Source organism: Nyctereutes procyonoides, unplaced genomic scaffold (genome assembly GCF_905146905.1).
Source record: "Nyctereutes procyonoides isolate TBG_1078 unplaced genomic scaffold, NYPRO_anot_genome, whole genome shotgun sequence".
Taxonomy (NCBI): Eukaryota; Metazoa; Chordata; class Mammalia; order Carnivora; family Canidae; genus Nyctereutes; species Nyctereutes procyonoides.
The window spans coordinates 48,094,783-48,115,454 of record NW_026575052.1 but is presented as its reverse complement, the minus strand read 5'-3'; the positions used below and the strand labels follow the sequence as shown (position 1 = coordinate 48,115,454).

At 44.8% G+C, this 20,672-nt stretch overlaps 1 protein-coding gene and 1 non-coding gene across 4 annotated transcripts in view; both read right to left on the bottom strand.

Moving 5' to 3' along the window:
* FGF1 (fibroblast growth factor 1) overlaps positions 1 to 20,672 on the bottom strand; it is an 85,109-nt gene that overhangs the window by 28,319 nt on the left and 36,118 nt on the right. The window lies entirely within an intron of this gene.
* Positions 447 to 571, bottom strand: LOC129514320 (small nucleolar RNA SNORA36 family). The gene has a single exon (XR_008665392.1). It is a non-coding gene; the product is annotated as a small nucleolar RNA SNORA36 family (small nucleolar RNA).

Below are 20,672 nucleotides of genomic sequence, written 5' to 3'. Positions count from 1 at the left end.
TACAATCTCCAGAACCAGCCCTCAAGGACATTCTTTTCTCAGAGATAGCAGACCTCCCAACTCATAGGAAGATGGTCTGCTTGCTAGGTGTTTCTTGTTCTTCCCTCATGACCTACAAAATTTGGCTTTCCAAGCTCAGTCTTTTGAAATATGTGTTATCTCTTTGGAAATGCTGAGGGCTTGCCCGACCATATGTTTCCCAATAGGCTGTTCTGGACATACTCATAAATAATCAGATAAGTCCATCAATAATAAAATATTACAAGACTTTTTCTTAAACATTTACTATGTACCAGGTACTGTCCTAAGTGTTTTACATACAGTATTTTAATTAATCCTCAGAGAAGTTCTTTAAGGTTGGCATTGCTTTTCCCTTTCCTCCCTCCCTCTGTCCCTCCCTCCTTTTCTCCTTCCTTCTTTCTGTCTTTCTTTTTTTCTTTCTCTCTTTTTGTAGGCTGGGAGATAAATGAATAGAGTAATATTCTCCATGTAATCATCTACCCTAGCCTGCCTGGTCATGTCCCAGAGTTTAATACTAAGCAGGGGGGCTGCCCTGAACTGAACTCAAGGCATTGCCTTTTAATCCCCAGTCTGCAGCTAAGGACACCAAGGCTTGGAGAGTTTAAACAGTTTGTCTAAGGTCACACAGATAAATCAATGTTAGAGCCGAGATCTGAACGTAGGGTTTTCTGACTGCAGAGTCCATAATTTTAACTGCCATGGAAATACGAGAAAAAGACAAAAGGCCCTTTGGATGAATGATCCTTAGCTTCTCTCTTCTCTTTACTCCCCCCACCACCTCCCTGCCCCTATAACTCATGTAGCTCCATCGACAGATACTTGTGTCTGTTGAATGAAGTCTTTTGCAAGTTCCTCCCTTGACACAGAACAGTCCCCCTTTCTCAGCTATAAATACTCCCACCAGCACTTTTCTGATTGTCACTGTGATGCTTCCCCAAGATGACCCAGGGACAGTCAAATCCCTCCTGACCCTTTGTCACAGCAGAATCAATTGCCATTCCTTTCAAAGGGCTAGGGTGAGGCCAGAGTCCACTGGGGGAACTCAGTGGATGGTCCTACTTCAGACTGGGCTGGGAAAGGCCAGGAAAAAGGGAAATTCTCATAGACCTGGGTTTTGGTTTCTGCTATGTCATTCACTGATTGCATGACTGGGCAAGTCATTAACCTTTCTGATCCTCAGCTGCCTCATCTGTAAAACAACGCTGTTAAGCATACTGCTCTCATCCTGGGGCCATGAGGAAGGAACAGAGCAAGGGAGGCCTCACATGTAATTAGTGCCTAGGAAATAGAAGGTGTTGTTATGGTTGTTAATAAGAGCCGATGGTTTAATGCATTGGTTATTCACATTTCACAAAGCATTTTATACGAATAAGCAACATCTCTGGATGCCTGTTGTGTAGATGCTACACAAAGTACTTTATAATCATTTTGTATTTTTTGTTCATCCTGTTATGTGGGATAGATGAACCCTTTCTCTTTTGCTCTGGCCAAGAGAGGTGTGACACAGAGAGGCCGAACAGCTTATCAAAGCAAATCTGTGGCTTAGCCAAGAGCAAAACCCTGAGCCCCAAGACGTCAGTGTATTATGTCAGCCCCTCTGTCCAGCAGCCTTACTGCCAAGGGTCCCATGCTCATTCAAAGCACTGAAGAGGAAAAAGGACAAAACTCACATTTCTGCCAGACAGATGATATCCAGGCATCTCTGGAAGAATGGTTAGCAATCCTGGCATAAGATTTTGTGTTTAAGGTGCTTGGATACAAAGGAGGAATGTAAACCCCATGGAACTCGTTTAATATGTCAGAGTCTATTCTGGATCTTGAAAGTGGGCCATGGAGGCCCTGGCTGTGCCCCAGGAGAGCTACATTCCTGCAGAGGCTTCTAGCACTATGCAGAGGAAGCAGGTAGGGGAGCAGGGCCCAGGATTTGCAGAGGGACCCAGTGGGTATCTCAGACAAAGGGCAGGAAGAAAAATATTAGGCCGTCCCAGCACCAGCCTGCCAGGGCTTAGTTTTCACAGGGTCTACATTGGGACAGTATAAACCTTGTTTCCTTTTGCATGATTTCTTTTTAAGGACTTAGCTATTTTTAGAGGTCCCTTTCACTTGCCAGTTCTCTTTGATCCCACACAAAAAGTCCAAAAGGGACCATTCTCTCCCCTTTGCACACTTTGCCCTGTTTCAGCGTGCCCAGTGGCTCTCGTGGTCCTGTGACCGTATCGCTGGCATTCCAACACAGGCCTATACACAACCCAGCTGTTGACAGGAACCTGGGCGGGGGGGGGGGGGGTGGTTATGGGAAGAGATGAAGGAAGGAGAATATCTCCAAAGCCCCCAGGCAAGGACTGGTGTTTGATAAAGGATGAAAGAGCTTGGAAGTGTGTTGAAATCTTATATGCAAGAAGGTAAACTGTGAGATAAATCTTCCCCTGGTGTCTGGCATCTCCAGGAAGGCGTGCAGTGTGCATTGCAAGCATTGGTGGGTACCAGTCACCTTGACAGTTTGCTCATTTGGCAACTGTGGCCTCTCAGGGGGAGTTTGCGTTCAAGTTGGCAGGTAGTTCAAAGCATGGTTTGCTTTCATTCCTTCAGCTCCTCATGGTTTCTCTCCTTGTTATTTCTTTTTTCTGACTGACCTTTCAAAGCCATTTATATACCCTGTACTGTCCACGACTCCTCTCTCATGCTTTAGAGATTAAAGTGCTACTACGTTGGGTGGGGTTGTTTGAGAAATGGAGAATTTCTACATTACTGGCCTTTGAAAGTAGATTAGGCAACAGGAGGCAAGAAGTAACATCAGAGGGACTTCTTACTTCACCGGGCTGCCATCTTTCGCATATAATTTCTGCTGGCTTTCAAAGGTTCTGCATTCCTTGGCTCCTTCTTGGTGTTGTCGGGTTCAAGGGGCTCCCCCGGAATTCCATAAATCTAGACATTGAGATGGGCCTATGAAGGTGGGGCAGACAGAAGGTGTAGCATTTTCCAGTGTTTTCTAGTATCGTATTCTTGACCCTCTAGTGGTGGGAAGACCTTTTCGATGAATGTGTTTGTGCAGAAAAGAATAAATGGTGTTGCTTTTCCAAACTGTCATTGACAGGAGTAAGTCATTAGGTTGTAAAGTTTCGCACTCCGTAGTGGGAGTTTGATTGATTTGATGTGCAAATATTCTTCACACGGCATTTTTAGCAGCCTAAGTATTATGTGAAGCAGAACATCTGCCTCCCTGAGTCTAATTGTGTTGGGCCCACTCTAGCTAGGAGAGCTCTCCTCACTTCTCTGTCTATACTTCTATAATGCCTATGATAATTTATGATTTTTAAAAAGTTTATTTATTTATGTATTTATTTATTTATTCGTGACAGACAGAGAGAGAAACAGAGACATAGGCAGAGGGAGAAGCAGGCTTCCCACAGGGAGCCTGATATGGGACTCGATCCCAGGACCCCAGGATCACAACCTGAGCCAAAGGCAGACACTCAACCACTGAATCACTCATGCATCCTGATAAATTATGATGTTATGTATGTGTTTGCTTACTAGTTATTGACTGTCTTATCCAACACACCTTCCAATACACACATGTGCGCATGCACACACAGACACACACACACAGTGGATTATACGCCTCATGAGGACCCATATTTGGGTTTGATTTGCTCACATAGGACAGCACCGAGATGTGTCCCTGATGCACAGTGATTGCTCGGTAAATACTTGGGAATGAGTGAGTTCAAGAAATATGATCTTAGGAAACCTGTTCGGTTTAAAACACCTAACTTACCAAAAATAATCCCTATGGAAAAAGGTAATATTTATGTATAGTTTCCTTTTCATACAGGTCCATTTAAGTGGGGTAATTAATGCTTGTCAGAGAATAGTGTTTGCTAAGGGAGTTGAAATCACTGGTTACCCAGATAGGACTTCTAAGGAATAGTAGGAGGCCTGTTCACTTTCTGTTCTCTCATTTACCCTTCGATCTCTACATCCTTTCTTTCTTCCTGTGTTCACTAAGTACTAGTCAAGTATATGTGTAAGACAGGGATAATACTAAACCTACCTCACAGGATTGCTGTGAGGGTAAAATGAGATCATTGTATTTACCAGTTTCTGGCAAAGTTCCTGACATATGAAGAGCCTGATAGATGTTAGCCATTAACATTTTCAGAAATATTAATGGAGCAACTATAATGCACTTTCTGTCTAAACAGTCTCCAGAATCAGGAAAAAGAAAAGCATTTGTACCACCAGGGAGCTTGTGATGATTTTTGTCGGTAGTTTTCTTTGCATAGTATCTATTTTAAGAGCAGAAAGTGATGACATGGTGGCCTCTTGGTTTACAGGTGGGGAAGGTCAGCTAGCCAGAACAAGAGTGAGGAAGTGAACAAAATATGAAAATTTTAAATACAGACAGGATCAATATTACAGGCATTTTCCTTTGGCCTTGGACTCCATATGTGGCTTGGCACAGCACTGTTGCTGATCCTGTCTTTTTTTTTTTAAGACTTTATTTATTCATGAGAGACACCTAGAAAGAGGCAGAGACATAGGCAGAGGGAGAAGCAGTCTCCCTGTCAGGAACCTGATGTGGAACTCCATTCCTGATCGGGGCTCACGACCTGAGCTGAAGGCAGACGCTCAACCAATGAGCCACCCAGGTGTCCAAAGGGTATCAAATTTGTGTACTTAGTACCTACTGTCAACCCGCAGCCCAGTCTACTGTCTTAACTTCTGAAATAGCCTCCTCTTTAGTCGATGGCTCCTTCCACCATTTTTATACACAGAAGGATCTTTGAAAACCTACATCAACCTCATTGCTTATAACCTTCTGTGGCTTTTCATTTCCATAAAATAAAGTCTGAATCCTTACCACGGTCTGCAAGATCCTGGGTGACCTGGCCCCTGACCTCTTACCACTCTCTCCCTTTGCCCACTATGTTCCAGTCACTCCTCCATTCCCGTCTTCTCTTGGATTCTTGAGTCAGTGTGGTCTCTTCCACGTGGCAGCCTTCATGCAAATTGTTCACTTTCTAGCACCTTCCCCTGGCTGGCTCCTACTCACTCTGCAGATGGCAGCTGAAGCCACTTCCTCAAAGGTCTTCCCTGACCTCCCAACCTAGGTTCTGCCCCCATCCCCATCCCCACTAGTCTCTTTTGTGCCTCCTGTTCTTTCCTTCCCAATGCTTCCCATTATTAAGTATATATCTATCCATGTGTTCATGGGCCTGATGTCTTCCTCCCCTAGTAGACCGTAAGCTCCCGGAGGGCAGAAGCCATGTCTATTTACCATCTTCTCCCTAGCCCATAAACAGTGCCTGGCAAGGAGGGATTGCTCAATTATTTGTTGAATAAAAGGGACTGAATGAATAAATCAATCTTCAGCTTGCAAAATCCTGACCTCAGGACACTGCTGCAGACAAAAGGACTTTCCTATCCCTTTCTGCTATTTGTTTGTTGTGAACTTTGCTCTTCTAGAGCAAGTGTTTTCCCCTTAGATTATTTTTATTGGAAAAAGTGAAGCAAATATAGAGATAATTATTGATTGTCACTCATCAAGTCTCTGCTCCCTATCACCAACATCCCTCCTGGGAGCCTGCTGCAGGATTCCTGGGAACCACAGGAAATAAAGTTCACTAAACCACTTGAAATGTTTTTATAAAAATAGATCGGACTTGACCTTCTTCCTGTGGAAGGGCCTCTTTCCTTTAGGCAAACATTGCAAAGAAATGTTATCTGCTCTTAGAAACCTCCCACTTCAATCATCCTCCTAGCAGGATTTATCTGGACTTAGAATCCTGTTCTGAAATGGTCTCCCTACTGCCTGGGTCATCACCTGAGCAAATTGCACATTTATTATTTCCATGCTGCTGCTTTATAGTACCCTGACAGGCTAGATAGGAATCGAGGCCTGCAAGATCTATGGGGACATTCCAGTGCTTGGTTGATCTGCCCTCAGGGGCAGTTTCATTCTCACTGGAGCTTAACCCCACTTTCCTGGGACTGCAGTACAGGTGTGCCACCTTCATCATTTTGATCATTATCCCCTTCCCAAATTCCTTATTTGTGAATTTTATTTAAATTACTGACCTATGGTTTTACTTAAATTTAATTTCCTATTTAAAGGAAGCTTTAGAGACACCTGGGTGGCTCAGTGGTTGAGTGTCTGCCTTCGGGTCAGGTGGTGATCCCAGGGTCCTGGGATCAAGTCCTACATAGGGCTCCCTGTGGGGAACCCGCTTCTCCCTCTGCCTGTGTCTCTGCCTCTCTCTCTGTGTATCTCATGAATAAATAAATAAGTCTTTAAAAAAAATAAAGGAAGCTTTATCTCTCAAGTGTTAAATGCAAAAGCATCCCATGAACAGAAGGCAGTCCTCAAATACAGTGAAAGGGCAGCTGTGATTGACTTCCGCTTGGGGGCCGTTCCCTGCCCCTGCAGATTTTTCACTTGCAAAGAGAGAAAAGCAATGGAAAACATAATTGTACCAAACAAAGGCTGTCTCCTTGAATACAATCAAAATGATTGAAGGAAACATCCAGGGGGTCTCCCTTACTTTTTGCAGTGTGATCGAAAGATATCTTTGCACCACTCAGAATTCTGTATCAACAGGGACACATGCCCCTACTTTGGGAAACAGAGGGTTAATAGTTAGGGTCTGTTGCTTTTCAGCAAATGAGCCTTGGATGTCAGTCCCCTTAGGAACCCTTAAATGCAAAAGAGAGATAGAAAAAAAAATATAGATAACCAGCAATAAGAAGTCTTTAAAAATTATCCCTGATCCTATCAGCCAAGATAACTTCTGTTAACATGTCTATTCATAGAGATTGAAGCCTTTGGCAAAGGGCCTTATTATATATAGGAATATCTGAGGTGTTTTTGAAAACAACTTTCTGTTTTCTTAGATTTCTTCATTGTTTGCCTGATTTCTATTTTGTCACTACCTTTATTCGGCATTTTTCTGATTTGGGCTTTTACTTTACTTTGCCCTTTTATTTATTTATTTTCCTGCAGAATCTTGAGCCATTAATATCAGGCCTTAAAAAATTTTTCTTAGATATGAGCAGCTAGAGGTAAAAGTTTCCCTTTAATAATTGTTTTAGCTGCCTCCCCAAAATTTCATAGGCTATATTTAGTATACTGTTCTTTAAATCCTTCTATAAATTCTCCTTGGATTTTTTTTCTTTTGATGGATTATTTCAAAGTATGTTGTTTAATTGAAAATATTTGCAGTTTTCCTAGTTATGTTATGGTTTTTGATACCTAATTACACTGTGATCAGAGAATTTATGCCGTATGACTTCAGTTCTGTTAAATTGATTCAGGCTTGGTCTGAAGAAAGTAGAATCATGATTCCACTTTGTAAAATTACATACATATATAGTTTTATAATCTGCTTATTTATGACCACCTAAATACATTAGGATTTTTTTTCCTCGTTTATAAACATAAATCTACACCTCCATTTGTAATGGCTGCATAGGATGATAGGATTCCATTATGTGGACCTACAAAACTCTGTCAGCTAATCTCTCGTTGGACGCTTGAGTTGTGTACTGTCTGTCACTCTTATGAACAAAACTACTGTAGTCATCTTTGCACCCCACACTCTTACTTCCCCGGGGAGGATTTATGGAAGTGGAATTGCTGGGGAAAGCACATGAATTTTGCTAGGTTTTTTACTCAAAATATTCAGAAAGTTTCCACCCATTAATGGGTTTAAGTTACATTTTTATTCCTTGGCTTATGCGTGCTTCTTTTTTGATGTATACATCTGCTTTTGAAGGTAGAGGAGAAATCTATTTGAAAGTTTCAGACCTGCTGATTTTGGTTTCAAAGTCACCTCATAAAATGGGAACCTCGCTCCTTTTGCCTAACATTGCTCCTAGGATTCAGAGCACCCATCTTGGGATTTCACTCCAGGGGTTTCTGGACACAAGACCCAACCCAAGTGTGGCTCTTCCAACATGGGCTTGGGTGCTTGCCAGAGTCCATTGGGCTAGGTCTGAGGCAGGTAGAAGTCCCCAGGGTAGCAAGGGTGACAGGGAGCTTGGAGTTGACTGATGCTTCAGCTGCTTTTCTCCTCTGTTGCACCACCCTTACCTCTCAGCTCTCACTCACCAGCCCTGACCACTGTTCAAAGCTCACTTCCTCCATAAATCTCCAGGCACCCATGACTGTTTAATCTAGCAATTCCCAGACCTCTAGTAAAATTACCTGTAGGTATTTTATGTCTGTCTCTTTAATCCACTATAAATTTGTAAATGTACAGTAACTTCCTTTTTTAAAAAATATTTTATTTATTTATTTGAAAGAGAGAGCGAGAGAGCACACAAGAGCACACACAAACAGGGGGAGCAGCAGAGGGAGAGGGAGAAGCAGGCTCCCCACTGAGCAGGGAGCCCAACGTGGGGCTCTATCCCAAGGACCCCGGGATTATGATCTGAGCTGAAGGCCGATGCCTAACCAACTAAGCCATCCAGGCGTCCCTTTATAGTAAATTCTTGCAAGGGGGACCTCCCCTCCCACTCACTAAATCTGGGGCTTTTGTGCCTGCCACAGAGTGCAGTATTGAAGGCTGTGAATAAGCACTGAGCTAAGAACCTGAGGTGAGGCTTGGTCCGGCCAAATACACGCGGCAGGCAGCTGCGAGTTCTTGCTCCTGGAGCATTCCAGGTGGCGTCTGTCCTTGTATTTAAAATAAGAGGCAGCCAGTTAGGAAACCACCGGGATTCAGAATGATGGAGATGATCTCTGAGTCACCTCTTTATAGATAGACTGACTGCGGGCAAGTTGCTGCTGTTCCCTGAATGCGTGTCCTCACGTGAACAGCCCTGCTCACAGCGCAGTTGTAGAGATCAAACTGATAAAAGCGTGGGGAGTGACTAGCGCGGCGCGCAGCCTGCCAACGCTGCGGGCGTGTCTGGGGGCTCACGCTCACCCGGGCCGCCGCCTCCTGCTCGCGCGCAGCCTCCTGCGGGCCCTGCCCTGGGTCGGTCCGGGTCGGCGGGGACGCGCTGGAAGGGCCGCTCGGCTCCGCCCTTCCCTAGAGGAGGGAGGCGGCCGCTTTGGTTCGAGGACTTAGCGTCCCCCTCGCGGCGACTCGTGAGGTCCACAGGTGGGTTGCTCGGTGTTGCATAAAGCTGTATATTTTGCCCAAATTCTTTAGATTTTTCTTAGGCCTTTCCCATTTACCTTGAGCAAGCTTTTCAGTACCTGACCCAGGGGAGCCCAGGAGCACCTCTGAGGTTCTTCCCTGAGCAGTCCCGATGTCGGTAGGCACAGGGCGTAACTCTGCCTTTACCTCCTGAGCCTTGGTCCTCAGAGAGGGCCCTTCCTGCCGGGGGACGACGTCAGGGCCCCTCCCTCAGGGGTTTGTTTGCTTGCTTGCTGGCTGGCTGGCTGGCTGGCTGGCTGGCTTTCATTCAGATTTTCTTTATTTATCCATGATAGTCACAGAGAGAGAGAAGCAGAGACACAGGCAGAGGGAAAAGCAGGCTCCCTGGGGGGAGGCCCATATAGGACTTGATCCCAGGCCCCGGGGATCACGGGATCACGACATGAGCCAAAGGCAAACGTTCAACCCACTAAGCCACCCAGGGGTTTTCATTCACTGGGCCAGACTCACTGAGCCTGAGTCTGGGCTGGCATCTGCAAGCTCAACACATCTCCCTAAGGGATTCTGATGCATGCCAGAGTGACAGCCTCTGGTCTGGGAAATCCTTTCTACATGGAGAGAGAGAGAGAGAAAGAGAGAGAGAGAGAGAGAGAGAGAAGGAATTCAGCCTTGAAAGGGAAAGGCCAGCTTGATTATTTTTCTCCTTTTTAGCAAAGTCACTGAAATATCTCCAAATCTACTCTCCTTGTTTTCTTTAAAAGCAGTGGCCCGAGGGACACTGCCCATTTTGATATGTTTATTTTTTTCTCTTTCTTTCCATTACTCATATTTCCTTTACTCAATTATTGTATGTCCTTGCTGGGGAGGAAGAGAATAAAACGGAAGGTAAGACAAAATGGGTGAAGGCTCCCGGTCCATCTAGGCCTGTTCTGCTGTGTAAGACTGGGATGGGAGGGCTTCTAGTCTGTGCAGCAAGAGGCCCAGGCCACCGGCAGACACTCCAATGCATCTTGACTTGATTTGGATTGTTGCAGAGCTCTGGTTTACTTGACCATGGTGACACGGGCCCTATTTCTCCAAAAGGAACCAGAAACCAGTTCTAAAGAATTAACTGAGGCCTAGTCACAATATACAAGCCAAAGCCCATGATGAGACCAAATCAGGCCTCCAGAGTGAGGAACGTCATTTAGCTTAGGATTGTTATGAGGTTCTGTTACATTTCAGTTTCTCTCTGCCTCCTACTTTAATTGGTCAGGTCGTTCCCAAGAGTTCAAAGATTAGAGTCCTCCTTTACTCATTTGATGAGCTTCCACTATGTGCCAGACAGGGGGAATATAGTGGGGAACAAGGCAGATGCAGTGAGGACCTCATGAAGTTCACATTCTAGTAGGGGAAGACCCACTATAAAAAGGGATTCCCAGTGAACTGGATATTGCAGTGACATCCAGGGACCCATGAGGGTTAGATACTGGGTACAGAGCCTGAGAGATGGGAAGACTTTCTAGAAGAAGTGGAGTTTATATTCCTAGTGAATAGGAAAAAGAAGGTAGCAGGAAGAGCATGTGCTAAGGTCCTGAGTCCAGGAAGAACACATTTCATTTAGGGAGAAAATAGTCCACTGTGGATGAGGAGAGATGGCTGTGACTAGAGATGGTAGGGTCAGGCCATGCAGAGCCCTGGAAACTTTTCTCTGGAGGACTGTGGGAAACCATTGAGTGGTGCAGGCTGGGGTATGACATAATCAAATTAGCTTTTTAAAAATGTCACTCTGGCTGCATAGTAAAGAAGTAGGGGAGGAGAGGCAGAAGTAGGGAACAGGTGCAGTAGCCCGAGTGAGAGGCAATGGGACCTCAGATAGGTGATAGATGTGGGCAGAGGCCACCTGTGGTGTCCATTCTTCCCAGCTTCCCAGCCAGGATACGCTGGATCACAGACGCAGGAGCCTCCTTTGAGAGAGACAGCAGCATTCAGCCAGTGCATGGTACTGAGAGAGGAGATTAACTTGGATTTTAAATTCCTCACTGCCAACTATACCACAAAATATAATTTCTGCATGAAATGGCTGCTTTGAGACAGTGGGTCTCATTGATCTTCAATAGCAGATTTAGAAATGAGGCACCGTGACATCTTAACAGATGACAAATAATGCTGGGGAGCCAGAGTGCCCTTGCTGCCTGACCTGCCTGTCTGAGCATTGAGGACTGTTGTCCCTGCTCCTCTCCATCCTGCTGTGACTCACCAAATGACTGGACAGATCGTCTGTCCCTCTGTGGCATGTGTATGACCTCAAAGAACTGAATTTCCGAGTCATGCTACTATGCTTTATAAAATGTACAAGATAGTGTCACTCTGGGAGTTTTAAGGGCAGGTGAGACAGCCTGGAAGAGAAGGAGCAGACCAGCCAGCTCTCAAGATGCCTGCTGGTCTTAGGATGCCCTGGGGCCTGGTGACACCACAGGGGATGGCTGAGGTCATCTTAGGGCGCTTCATTCATTCACAAAGCAAATGGTTGTTAAGAATCGACTGTTCCCGACCCTGTTCTCAGATGGCAAACAAAGCTTGGCAGTGTCCTTACCCCATGGAGCTTACATTCCAGTCATTTCCTGAGGCAAAACCAGTGACCCGCACTGCCTCCACTCTCTCTTGGTCTTGGTGTTGAATAAAAAGGCCCATGTTCCCTGGCATCGGCCCCTTCAGTCACATCTAACCAGAGTGAACGTCCATCTTATAAATGTGCCAAGCTTGCTCTCACCTCCAGGCCTTTGAACTTGCTTTTCCCTCAGCTTGGAAAACCCTTTGCCAACATTGCCTCCCACCCCAAACGCATTCCTACTTTTCCTTCAAATGTTACTCAAATAAGCCTTCTTTTACCACCAGCCCAGGACTAAGCCCAGCCCTCCAGGGGTTGCCCCTTATCCCTCTGTCCTTCACTGGCACTGTTTCCCAAACTCTTTCTCTCTTTCAACTTTGCTCCATTAGGAGATAGTCATTGCCTGTGGTGCTCAGCTTTTTATCTGCAATGTCTTGCACAGTCATGGTACGTAATATGTGCTTAATGAATATTTGCTGAAAGGAATGAGGGCAGGAAGGGGATGACGAGCTGTATTGTATGGCACAGCATATTTATTGTTTTGCTAAAAAGACCTGTGCTGTGCAGAAAAACCCCTCATGAACCAAAGCGTGAGAAACTGTGCTAATTGTCAATTGCCATACTGAATCCCAAGATGAATGTATGTTTTTAAAGATTTTATTTTATTTATTTATTTTTAAAGCACCGGACTTCTTCTTTTTTTTTTTTAAAGATTTTTTTATTTATTCATTTATGACAGACATAGAGAGAGAGAGAGAGACAGGCAGAGGAAGAAACAGGCTCCATGCCAGGAGCCCGACGTGGGACTCGATCCCGGGACTCCAGGATCGCACCCTGGGCCAAAGGCAGGCGCCAAACCGCTGAGCCACCCAGGGATCCCCTAAAAATTTTCTTTTTAAGTAATCTCTGCTCCCAACGTAGTGCTCAAACTCACGACTCTGAGATCAAGAGTTACATGCTATACAGATGGAGCCAGTCAGGCGGCCCCAAGTATGAGTATCTTTGATTCATTACATCAATATGACGTTAATGCTACATATTTTCTAAAACCATTGCTCTCTCCCCACAAAAACTGACAGCTCAGAGAGAGATGAAAAAAACCAGGGAAGAGATGAGTCAATCTGTTATTATTCATTAATTCATTCAACAAATACTTATTAAATTCTATGATTTATCAGGCACCAAGGACACAGAGGCAACAGAAAAGCCAAGTCCTTGCTTTCATTGTCTCTTTTTATTCCTGTAGGGGGAGATACTTGCATTTTTAAAGAGTGAACAGCTGACTAAGACAATCTGAAACAATGCCAATTCCTCTATCCCTCCATTGAAATCAGATACCTGTGGCTGGAGAGGGGGAAGTGCACCAGCAGGTGGAGGGTAGTAGGGGTGTCTCTGAGGGTCACACTGAGCTGTGACCTTTGAGGATGAGCAGGAGTTCAGTGGGTGGGGTCAGGGATGTGTGCAGAGCCCCGTGTGCCCAAGTGTGCCTCACTGGCTAGAGGAGACTGCGTGATCCTCAGGAGCAGGGAGCTGGCACATTTCAGGGAAGAAAAGTCAGGATCTAAACTTCGTTCCAATTGTTAGCCCAGAATAGGCAAAGGACTCAAAATAACTCACCAATTGGTGGGCCACAAGAGTTAATATAATCTCTTCCAAGGACAGATGCTTCTCTGAGGGCCAGTGCTGCCTCCGTCCTGCACCTGTCCTGATCCTTAACCAAACTCATTGTTTCCTCCTGCAGCGTGTTGGCTGGAGCGGTTTGTGGCAGTCGCTATATTCCACCCAGCAATTATAGTTATTTGCATCCTCTGGTTGGCCTCCTGAGTGACTTTTCGGCTCCTTGGGGACAGGGATTGGATCTTAGGTACTCCCTTCCCCCATGGACACACTCTTATCTTGCACTTAGTAAGTGCTCAGTGAATATGTGCTGACATTTACTAAATTGGGGAACTAAGATTTCTGGCTAGTATTTTGAAAATATGCCTGTTTTAAAAAGAGCCTTGATTTAGGGGAAAGGAATGGTAATTTGGAACATAGAACTCTTGAGGGAGACCCACACCCAGATGGTTCTAGGTGAGAGGTATTCTGGTGAGGACGGCAGGATAAGAAAAGCGAGTTGTGGGGGACACAGAAAGAAGGAGGGCCGTGAGGACTAAGTGGCTAATATTGGCTGTTTCAGTCCTGGTGCTGGTCGAAATCCATTGAAAACAATCTCGTATGCTACTTTCAGCGCGATGCCACAGATTTCCACATTCGCTCTGAGATTTCTGCTGCCCCCTTGGTTGGTGGGTTGGTTAAGGGGTTGGTTGGGGTTTCTTATTTCCTTGGTCACTTCTTCCTTCCAGTGGGAAGAAAGAAATATATATTTTCCAAATATATAGAATGTTTTGTCCTGATTAATCTAGATAGATGCAGCTAGAATGTGTCTTTAATTATCATTTAATTAGTATTTTTAAAAGTGAATTAGTGTTCAAACTGGAATTTATATCATGGAAATTTGGTATCACTACTAGAAATACATAACCGGCACCAGTTGCTGCAGAAGGTAGTTGTAAAAGTCAGAGTGATCAGAATAATAGCATGTTAGGAAATTAAAAAAAATAAGAAGTGTATAACTATAAAGTCGAATTTGTTTATGCTGTCTTATGAAGTGCTTCCTAGATATTGTCTCATTATTTCATAGAGCGGCACCTTAGTATATACTGCTACTCTCTTTTTCATAGATGAAAAAACTGAGCTCTTAAGAAATTAACTCCCAGAGTGAGGAGGTCTTTTGATCTGAATTATCATTTAGCTTTCTGTTGGCAAATGGCATGTGTGAAGAGGACCGCATTAATTTCATGGAGGTAGAAAGTAGAAAGATGGTGGGGCCAGAGCTTATTAACTGCTAAAACATAAATTTATGTATGAATTGTTTGCTTTTGTAAGTAAAGATCAAATCTAATGAAGCTTGGAAACACAAAGCAAAACAGCAAGGGTGGAAGGGAGCTCTGAACTGGGGGCGGGGAGTGAAGGGAAGCATCCGCTGTTAGCAGAGGGGTCGCTGCCCCTGGGCTCCCCAGGGCACCACGGGGTTGCTGGGCAGTGATGTGGCCTTAGGACAGGATGAGGAATGGCCTGATGAGAGAACAGGGCTACATGGAGACAGGGAAGGAAAGAGAGGGCCCCAGTGCTTTGCTTCTCTCTTGGCTGTAGCTCATTAAGTAAACTCAAGTTCATTTTCCTTGTCCCCTCAGACGAGGTTAAAATCCTGATGGAGGCCTGAGGGGCTAGTCCGGTGGGGCCTTCTCAGGGTCAGAAAACTCACATGCAAGCTCCTTTGTTTACATCAGCAAATCCAGCTGCGTCGTGCAAGTGCTTGACCGGCCACTGACTCTCAACTCAAAACAGATGTCCCGGCTGCACAGGGGGAGCACGCAGGGCTCCTGCACGGGTGGAACTCTGTCTTGATGAGTCGGGGAAAGGACAAGAGACAGATGGCACTAGGTATGCCAGGAGTTGACTACAGCAGCAACCTACTAGACCTGGCTGCGTGCTGGCTCGAGCCCCGTGGGCTCCCAGAGGAGATCTCAGAGAGGACTGGAGAGGCCAAGCTGCAGTTCTGCCCCAGCAAGTGAAATTTCTGTGTGTGTTGGACGGTGGCATTTCAAACTGCCTTTGGCAGGGATGTGGAAGGAGATGAGGTCCCCTAGGCTCGAGGAGGGGGAAGTGGGATCAGAACCAGGATTCCGCTTGGATCTCAGTCCTAGAAACTGCTCTTCTAGTTTCTGTCTATGTAACATTTTTGAATGTTATCCATATGGTAGATTGTGAAATAAATCTCTGCTGATAAATAAATGATTATCTAATAAATGATGAGGTTAATCATTATGTTAGACTTTTTTCAGGTAACACTTACTGGTTAGAAATGTCAGGGAATGATGAACAACACAGTCCTCCCTAAAGAACCAGGCATTTTCACATACACTAGATGCAGGAAGCCCCATGTCATCTACACACTTATTTGAACAAACCGGCTTGCATTACATACTACCCTGTACTCTGTGAACTGATATTCACACAGATTTGCAAAATTGAACATTCTGATACAATTCTTCCTTGAGGGAAAGGATGAAATCAAGGCAATGACAATTATTTCAGATATGAAGAACTGATTTTAAAAGACAGTACTATATAGGTATATATAGTATATATATATACTGGAAAGTGAGAATACAAATCACGCACGCACACATAAATGTGACAACAGCCACCACTAAATGGTATGGTTATAGATGACTTTTGTTTTCTTCTTTGTATTTTTCCATATTTCCCTCCCTTTTTTCCACAAATAGCATGTATTATTTGTACAGAGAAGTTTTCATTTTGAAAATCCATTAAAAAAATTAAAAAAAAAATTAAAAGGGATCCCTGGGTGGCGCAGCAGTTTGGCGCCTGCCTTTGGCCCAGGGCGCGATCCTGGAGACCCGGGATCGAATCCCACGTCGGGCTCCCGGTGCATGGAGCCTGCTTCTCCCTCTGCCTGTGTCTCTGCCTCTCTCTCTCTCTGTGACTATCATAAATAAATAAAAATTTAAAAAAAAAAGAAAATCCATTAAAAATGTTCTGTACCCTCTCACTATAGTCTAGGGGTCCATGCCTTGACTTACTGCTACAAATTCTTCACTCATGGCTCCCTCTAGAACAACAGGCCTTCTCCTCTTCAGATAAAATCTGAAAATTTCTCGATTGGGAGCAATTGCTATCCTTAAGATTCAACATGGTACCCATGGTAATACGTGAGGGACTAGGCTTCCAATCCCTTATGATGCACTTAGCACACACACACAAAAAGACTCTTTCTAACATGATTGTTTTTCTTCCTCTGACCTTTCCATTCTATGGCTCCCGTCAGCAGACTCTAGTTACAGTAAAGCAGATCTGCATTTGCATCCCGCGCCACCATCTGGTAACCACGGGACCTTGGCCAAGTCATCTATAATCTTTGCGTCTCCGTCTGTTTGTCTGTAAGCTAATAGGCTTATTATGAGGAGTAAATGAAATAATGCATGTAAGTTCATGTTAGCACAAGCAGTAAACGTTGGCTATTATCATTAGTATCTCCTTGGCTTGTCCCTGCTATCTTTTACAACCGTTATATGGAAGACATTTTTCTGATTTAACTGGTTTTTATAAGTTCAAGGCATCCTTTGAGAACTGGGGCCTTCCATAATGGCCTCAGGACCCCTCAAAAAAAAAAAAAAGAGAAAGGCTTAGAATGTAATTCCTCCTTACCTGCTGGCACAGGGCTCGTTTCCCCACCGAAGCTTCAAAGTCTGGTTGAGCAGCAAACTTCACTCCCTCCAGAAACCCCTGGGAGCCTGGCTGCTTAGCCCCATTGCCTGCTTCGCTCAATAAGCCAGCGCTCTCTTTAAACTGTTCCTTTTGGTTTCTGTGACTCAGACTATCTTAGGTCATTCTGAGACAGGCTTCTCCTCCCTACCTTCCCTACTTCTACCTGTTGTCCTGGACATTTGTCATCCTTTTGACTGCCCACTATGTGAAGCCACATCTCCTCTGTGAGGGATTGCCTACCTCCCAGGGTCTTGGTCTGGCTACACCCTTCCTGTGATATTGGACCACCACACCTTGCAGTGATTTCTTTGGGCAACCCCAGGTTCTCTAGATTCTTTTTCTATTTATTAGTAGTTAGATTCAATTTTGGTTGCTCACAATTAAGAAACCTAGCCAGCTTCTACTCCAGCATAAATCTGTTAGTGCTTCAAACTCTCTGTGCTTCTTATGTCCTATCATTTCTTACACTCTCCTGGTTATGACATCATATTAGAACTGTCTTCTCATCTTCCCCAGACTGTTAGCTCCATGAGGACCGGGACTAAACCCGTCTATATCGCTGCAGTATCTCTATCAGATAACAGAGTGCCTGGTACGTAGTAGGCCCTCAGCACATGCCACATGGATGAACAGGCAAGCAAACCTTGCCACACAAGTGGGGACCAGAGCAACCACAGTAGTTTCACATGGAGAATCAGTTAACTTGCCAGCTTTCTGATAGCCTGGCACCATGCCCAGTCTGATTCTAGGGGAAGCCAGATTTCCTTTAGGCTTTGGCAAGGAAGGGGATATTCCAGCAGCATCTTGAGTGGGAGGGTGTGATGTTGGCCGTGTCTTGAAGTGGGTGAGTAATCCCCCAGGCAGCACTTAGCTTTAAACTCTGGCTTATAACTCGGTCATCTCCTGAAGCTCCCAGCTTAAAATGGAAAGTGGCATTACTCATGGTGGAGAGCAGACAATAAAAAAAACATTTAGGTGGGGCCCGACACAATGGAGTGAGTATTCCCTGATGATGGATGAGAGCATCTCCACCCTGAGCACCCTCAGCCCCGGCAGACAGCTCAGTCATAGCAGGGCTTTTGAACAACACCTCTAACTTAGCTCATCACTCAGTACCTTGCTCTTTGGGATATTGGAAGACACTGTGTTTCTCAGCCTACAGCAAGCTCAGTGGGAAGAAATGCCCCTTGATCCATATGAACAGGTGGTATAAAGCAGTGGTTGCAAATGTAAACTCTGGCATCCAACAAACCTGGGTCTGAATCCCAGCTTGTTTGTTCTAGCTCTGTGACCTTGAGTAAGTTATTTAACTCCTCTGATCCTCAAGTTCCTAATTTGTAAAATGGGTTAAATATCTACTTGTATCTACTACAAGGTCATGGGAAAAGTAAATTAGACAATCTGTATAAAGCTTTTATCACAATGCCTGGCACATAATCAACACTCACTAGATGATTGCTGCTGGAGCTGATAATGTTCTTTGATCACTTTCCTCCCACAGCCTCCATTACTTGTCCATACTTTCTGGTGTTGTTTCTCTGTTAATCTCACTCAGCCTCCATGGCCTTCTTCCAGGAATGATCCCTTACTTCTGGCACCCAGTGAGCTCTGGCCACACCCCAGCCTCCCTTCATAGCCACTATTCTCCATTTCCTTCTTCTTTTTCTCTCACTTTCTCGGTGTCTTCCAGCTTGTACACCAAGAGCCCACTGCCCAATATCTGACCTGCCATTGTTTTACCCAGTGCAGAATCCATGGCTTGCATGCCACAAGGCAAAATGTGCTATAATAAATCAATCTGATTATAATGAACAAATTTGGCATGAGGTTATAAAGTAACCTGGGCTAAACATCAGTCACCAGTGCTTCAGCATAATAGACATGCACCCACAGAAAGCAAAAGACACCACAGTCCAGTCTTACCAATTTGGGCCATATGGAGGCAGCAGTGGTGATAATTACAAAGGGAGTTTTTCTCTTGGGAAAGAACATACCACCAGCTTTTCTAATAATAGACTTCTTTAGTGAGTTCATACAGTAGATTCAGATTTTTAAAAAATTTTTATTTATTCATGAGAGACTTAGGCAGAGGGAGAAGCAGGCCCCCCAAGGGGACCCTGATGTGGAACTCGATCCCAGGACCCTGGGATCATGACCTGAGCTGAAGGCAGATGCTCAACCACTGGCCACTCAGGTGTCCATATTCAGTTTTTTTTAAAGGATATACTCTTGTCCTAAAGCATGCATTACTATTTAGAGGTAAACAACAACATACACATGTCAAGACTTTCAGCATTGTATGAGGTAGTTCTATACCAATGACCCAGATACTCAGCAGTCATCACTTCCTCCGGGGTTAAGGAAACCTGTCACCTTTGATCACTGATGACTAGATTAACCTCAGGTGATCGATCATCTCAGGATGTGTCCTCATCCTCATTTATTCCACACATTTAATGAGTAGCCTTCTGTGTGCTGGGCACATTTCTGGATATCATGGAGGATATGATAAAAGAATGGGAGGCAAGCTTTGCCCTCCAGGAACTAGCAGCCCAGCAGAGGAGGTAAACACACAGAAATAACTCATGGGGGAAAATGTGACCCTGATGCCTTGTTTTTTATTGAGTCCCCAGGAAGCACAGCTCACTGATGACAGAGATATTAGGAAGCAGTGGTTACTTGAGATGGTTTGTATGTGGGACTAGGGCCTCAAAAGGCCAAAATTAAAGGTACATTGGACAGAGACTACAGCATGGGAAGAACAGGGTTAGAAAAATGCATGGTGAGAATGGGAATCAAGACACTTTGAATTAGGAGGGGCTCATATATAATGGGTTCTTGGGGAAAGGGAGTAAGGCTGGAAAGATAATCTAGGTAGATCTTATATCCCACTTCCTGTTCAGCTTCTCCACTTGGATGTCCAATACTTATCTTAAGATCACGTAGACGTTGTTGTTGATTTCCCCCATTGCAGTCCCCAGCCTTTCTTTCTCAAGTATTTCAAATCTTAGTAAATATCCCTGATGTCTCAATTGAAAAACAGGGAGAAGTCTTTCTGTCTCGATTTTGCCGAGGCCCATTCTGTTCATCAGCAAGTTCTATTATTTCTTGCTCCAGCCTCTATCCTCTGTCTGTCCTCTTCTGACCTCTCCATTACTACCATGTGTTCCAAGCCACCATTTCACACCTGCCTCCTATTTTAACCCTTGGCCTCCTCCTAGAGCAGCTTGCTTAAGTCAGATTACATGGCCTTGCTCCAGTAGAACCCTCTAGTGGTGTACTATTACTCTCTCCTTGGGAAGATGGTGCCCTGTAGCCTCATCCCTCACAGTTACCCCTTTACTCATTGTGCTCTACCTACACCACTGGCTTTCCTTCTCTTCCTTGCCAAAGCATGGACCTACCACACCACGTTTGCATTTGTTGTTCCATCTCCCTGAAACACTGTTCCCTCAGCCTGAAATGCTTCTCTGTCCTTAGACCTTTACATGTCCATTTGTCAGCTCAGATGTCCTCCCTGCACAAGGACCTTCCCTGACCACCCTAATTAAAGCACCCCCTTCTCAGATTTTCTCTACTCAAAACTCTACTTTTTCCTTTGTAGCCCTTATCTGAAATGC